This window comes from Rhineura floridana, chromosome 2, assembly GCF_030035675.1.
Source record: "Rhineura floridana isolate rRhiFlo1 chromosome 2, rRhiFlo1.hap2, whole genome shotgun sequence".
In the NCBI taxonomy this organism is placed as follows: Eukaryota; Metazoa; Chordata; class Lepidosauria; order Squamata; family Rhineuridae; genus Rhineura; species Rhineura floridana.
Genome location: NC_084481.1, coordinates 105,192,961 through 105,198,422, shown reverse-complemented (window position 1 = coordinate 105,198,422; position 5,462 = coordinate 105,192,961). Strand labels below are relative to the sequence as shown.

Here is a 5,462-nt window from a genome sequence, read left to right as displayed (position 1 = left end):
GAAAAGAAAGCCACTCTGTCCAGAGACCCAAATAAAATGTGCACAAAAACCAAATTCTCAGAATACAATTTTAATACAAGTACCAGAAACAGCCCAAAATGTTCTGGGGCCTGAAGCAGAAAATCCAAATGGAACCTGTCACTGTGATAAAAATATAACAGACTAAAGAATTGACAGCTTATAGCTCAACAGTACCCAAACCAAGAGGGGAGCTATCTCTCCTCAGCTGTCTTCATGGTAGGGCTGGCTCCAACACATCCAGACCTCTACTATGCTCCTAGCAGCTTTAGCCAACCCCCACTAAAATCTCTGTCCATCTCTCTCAATTAAAATTGCAGCAATAAAACCAAGCTGTGTCTGAGCCCCCTCCCACTAGCTAATGGGTGTCACCTCCCAAAGACATTCCAAAAGTTGTAGAGAACCTCCCAGCTCTCAAGGACCATTACTGTTCTTTTGTTAAATTCCCTGGCTTGGTTTCCTATTGACAGTAACGTAAACAGTCTGCATTCATAATGGTGCGGCTCAGGCAAGTTCTGTTTAGCTTATATGATATTGAATCAGAAGACTTGAGCCAACAGAAGTGTGGCTGCAGGCCAGTAACAGAAAGGCAGCCTGTCAGGTCTAAGTCTCGTGAACACCAATTTCTTTTTCCATGGCTGGCATTTAGATACTAGCAAGTTGGAGGGGATACAGAGCTGACATAGCAGATGTGTACTTAGGTTGCAGTGAAATATTTCACATGCATTCGAGATCTCTGTTGTATTCAGGGAAAGATAATGATGTTGGGTTTTTTACACTTAATAGTTTCAACGCAGATCATAGCAAGCTGCTTTACATTAGTTTAAAGAAGTGAAGTGATAGCAAACATAACAAAATAGACTATCATTAGGGGAGCAAGGATTTAATCCATGCTATATAAAGGTAAAGGTGTCCCCGCACTTATAGTGCGAGTCGTTTCCGACTCTTAGGGTGACATCTTGCGATGTTTACTAGGCAGACCGTATATATGGGGTGGGATTGCCATTTCCTTCCCTGGCCTTTCTTTACCCCACAGCATATGCTGGGTACTCATTTTACCGACCACGGTGTCCTGTCCAGAGCCGAAAGAATGAGGCTGGAGTGTGTGTGCAAGTAAATCTCATTTTATTAGAGTAATGGATACATCAAAGGCATTGCGCTTCATGGAAACTATACACTAACTCACTAAAGTCCCTAACTATACTCTAGACATGCTCTGCAACGTGTGAAGGAAGTTGACTCAACGACCCCCCCCCCCCCCGGGAGCAGCAGGCTTATATAGGAAATGTTTTTGAATGTAATCTCTGACTCCTTCGTAATTCCTGTCTTTGCCCTGTCCGTTTCTCTCGGCGGCGGGAACAAGGAGACAGGGGACGCGCCTCCAACTGCTCATCCGAAGACACCTGCTCCCGAGCAACAGGCTCGAGGTCAGGAGGCAGTGCCACACTGGAATCCTCCTGGGAACTGCTTGGAAAAGGAGGGACTGGCACTGACTCCGAAGCTTCCTCCCACAAGTTCTCTGCGTCAACTGGGGGCGGCGCGGGCGGCTCCTCGGAAAGGGCATTATTCATGGGAACTGGCTGGAGAGAAGGCTGCCCCCCTCCCGTACGCTCCTGCTCAGACACAACAATCCCCAACTCTGCTTCTTCTGACTGCGAAGGAGCCTGAAACTCATGCCTCCCCCCTTCCTGTCCCTTCTGAGTTGGCTGCAGCGCAACACACGGATGGATGGAATATGCTATGATAGACAACGGGGGGAGCAAATGGAGAATCAGCAAATATTTTGAGAGTGTCTGCTAACACTTCACTACCCCTTGGAATCATCATCCCTGCCACTTTTCTCAGGGTGTGAATGAGGAATTAGATGGCCCTCTCCCAACAATAAACCATTGTTTCCTGTGTTATTATGTATTGTTGTCTGTTTTCATATGCACAGTCAACAGCTTAGGCTGTGTACATATTACCATTTACTCTGGCTCCAGTGCACTCCCACTGCTAGTTTTTGAATCTGTGTACACATGCCATTAGACACAGTCCAAAGGTATCCTGTAGTTTCTTGTGAAATGCTGCCATTTAATGTGTTTTCCCCCCAAGCTAGCTTTGATCAGTCTTGAAAACTAGCATTGTTCAAGACGCAGTGAATAACAGGTGTGTGCATTTGAAACACCAGGGAAAGAAAATTTGCCAGAGAAAGGAGACTTTAATGGGTTTAGATCACCAAGTGGATTATAGACAACAGTAAGTTTTCCAGCACATTGGAAGATTAGCTGCATGATCCTAACCATATCTACTCAGATGTAAATTCTATTGAATTCCATCTGGTTTACTCCCAGGTAAGGGGTGTTAGGATTGCTACCTTGAGATGTAATCCTATTCCCCCCCTTTACTTGATAGTATGCTCTACTGAACTCAGTGAGACTTCTGAGTAGTCATACACAGAGTTGCAGTTTCCAGCTGCAAACTTAGGCCTTCACACTTACTTGGAATTATGATAGATGCATGAAGATGATTTCTGGGGGTGGGGGTGGGGGTGGGGATGAAAGAGTCACTAATTGGAGGTGGAGGGGTGGGGAAACCAACCAGGCAACTCACATCAGGTGATGACTTCTCCACCCCTACTGTGGGCAGAGAGCAGGTCACGTGGAAACAGATAAAAGCATAGCGATCTGTACAGTGTGCACATTTGAACTGAAACACATTGGGAGGAAAGCTGACTTTGCTATGTTTTAAGACGGTAATGTGTACACAGCTTTAATATTTGTGTCTTCTCCAAGGAGTGTTTAGGTTATGACTTGTACATTTTGCATTTCAGGATGATGCTGTTGTTTGTATGCCTGTTCTCTTTGTTTCTTTCTTTGTGTGCCTCAACTGATATATGTATGTATGTATCATTTTTTCAGCATGGGATGAGGTTATTGTTACCTACAGAAGGAAGTCCATGCTGTGATGGAGAAAGGGTACATTTACAGGTATTAAAAATAACCAAGGCCAGATTTTGACCCCTTAGCTGCATTAAGGTTCCATTACCTCACTGGTGCCATGAGAAGCTCCTTCCATATCAGAGACAGCATCTAGGAAATCCACTTAGAAAGAGGTGTCATGATAGTAAACAGGGGCAGGAAGAGTTTTTTTCAGAGATACAGGAGATGTTTCACACTCCATGCCTAACTGCACATCAAGTTTGCTAGAGCAAACCTTTTGTTCTTTTAAAAAATACTGCCTGTCTGACTCCATTCCCATCTGTATCCTCTTCTTCCCAAATTAACCTCTCAATATGAAGAACCTGTTTTGATTGCTGAACTTGCACACTCAGGAGTTTATTCCCACATGCTGGGTAGATTGTCTGTGCTGCAGGGGGGAAAAACAGGAGGCAGGAAAGGGAAAACTGACTGGACTACCTCTCAGCAGAGGATAAAAGCTGTCTGGCCCAGGAACATCTGCTCGGAGCCTAATCTTCACCGCTCAAGTAGCTCTATCCTTAGGGGCAGTGTATTGAGCAGGGGTGGGGAACCTTTGGCCCTCTGGATGATGTTGGACTACAACTCCCATCAGCCTTGGCTATTGACCATGCTGACTGGGAGATGTAGTTCAGCAGCATCTGGAGGGTTTCCCACTCCTCATATAGGGCACAGAGCTGGTAGCAGGTTTACCTGCAATCAAATTCTTCATGACAAGGCAATGATTTAGAGGTGCAACAGCAAAAAGGAAATGGTTCCTCGGATGGACCAGTTATCTCCTCACTACCCACTTCTACTGCAGCAGTGACTATTGACAATGGCCCTGACTGGCAAGAAGAGCTAGTGTTAAGTAGGGTAACCAGGAAGGGGCACATCTAGAGACTGGGGCACAAAATGGGCAAAAGATCTTGACATACATCAATTGCTGTTAAAATCAACCTAAGTTAAGTAATGTTCTCTTTTCCATAAGGAATAATTAAACATGTTTTCAAGATGGCAGAGGAAAAGTAAGGTATTGGCAAACTCCAAGGTTTAATGATGACAGAAGACCATACAGAGTGGGAGCAGTGTAGTTTCCTGATGATGCTGTGTGGGCAACCTAACACAATAAACAGCTGTGGAGAACCTCATTTTAGTTTCAGAAGGCTCAAAGCCTAACCATTTCACAACAGCACCTTGCATGCCTACACATAGTTATGCCTCTGTGCAAATGGACGGGCTGTCAGCTGGCAGGCACTTTTCCCAAATATTTTCTTTCATTGTTGCCTATAAGCTATGCTATTAAGTACTTCCATAACGGTTGAGGAAAGTTGGCACAGATGGTTAAAAATAATGTCCTTGTAAAGTTTTTTTTCTAACAGGTTGCACCATAGTGGGCCATTGGTGGAGGAAGGTGTTACAGTCTCATTTGGTCTCTTCAGCCATTGAATAAGGTCATACCACTGAGCCACACAATCTTCTTCCAAGTCCTGCCATCTCAAAGCTCAGACTTGGCTGGAAATCTTCTCAGCTACTGCATTATTCCATACATAGTTATATCATTCTTGTTCTGTACATCCATCCTCCTCTTTCCAACACTTTCCTGTTATTTGTCTTGCAGCTACCAATAAAAAGGTGAACATCTCTTTCAGTAGTATTGCTTTGTTTTGTTTGTCAAAAGAGTCAATAACACCAAAATGTTTTTTAAAAGATTAGTGTGCCCAACTAATTTGCTACACTCCACCAACACCTTATCCAAAAATTCTTGAATATTTGGACAACCCAACCACATATGTTAGTATTCCCAAAGCAATATAATCCTTTTTCCAGCACTTAAGTTCAACAGAGCCATAGACAGAACTTAACCTTTGAGGTGTAAGGTACCATTTTCATAAAACTTTAAGTATATTTTCCTATCAAGGGTTTGGTTTGCTTTGAGCAGGGGCAGGCTAAGTAGTGAGAATGTTGAATTTCAGCAGCAGTGCCCTTACAGGTTCATAACCATGCTTAACTAACCCTGGTGCCACTTCCTTTGGTGATAGTAGAGCATGTAACTGGGCATAGAAATGACTGTTTACGGCTTTCTGGCATATAGTCCTGTAGACAGTGAGTTGGGCCTGGATATAAAACATAGGGACCAACTTCCTGCTCAACCATGGCCATTCTCAAATTAGTCGCCCTCTGACTCAGTTCACCACTGCAAAATGGGAAGAATACAAGGTTGTCATGACAATAAAAGAGTAAGAATAAAGATAGTAAACTATTTGGCGCATAAAATGATACAGAAATTAATAATGTCTGTTTTATTAGTTTGACTAGAAGAACTACTGGGCTCTTCAAATATAGCATTTCCTAAGTTATTATGTACCCAATTATGACTGAGCTATGAAGATGTTTCATATGTGCCAATGACTAGAGTTCTACTATTTTTCTAAGGCATTACCTAAAGCAGCTCAGACACAACAGCGAGTAGCAAGCAATAAATCCATTGGCCCATGACTTCATAGT

General features: G+C 43.4%; 1 long non-coding RNA gene across 1 annotated transcript; it reads left to right on the top strand.

The window, feature by feature from the left end:
- Nucleotides 1–2,708: 2,708 nt before the first annotated feature.
- Nucleotides 2,709–4,605, top strand: LOC133378269 (uncharacterized). Its single transcript, XR_009760923.1, has 2 exons — nt 2,709–2,752; nt 2,919–4,605. It is a non-coding gene; the product is annotated as an uncharacterized LOC133378269 (long non-coding RNA).
- The last annotated feature ends 857 nt before the right edge of the window (nt 4,606–5,462 follow it).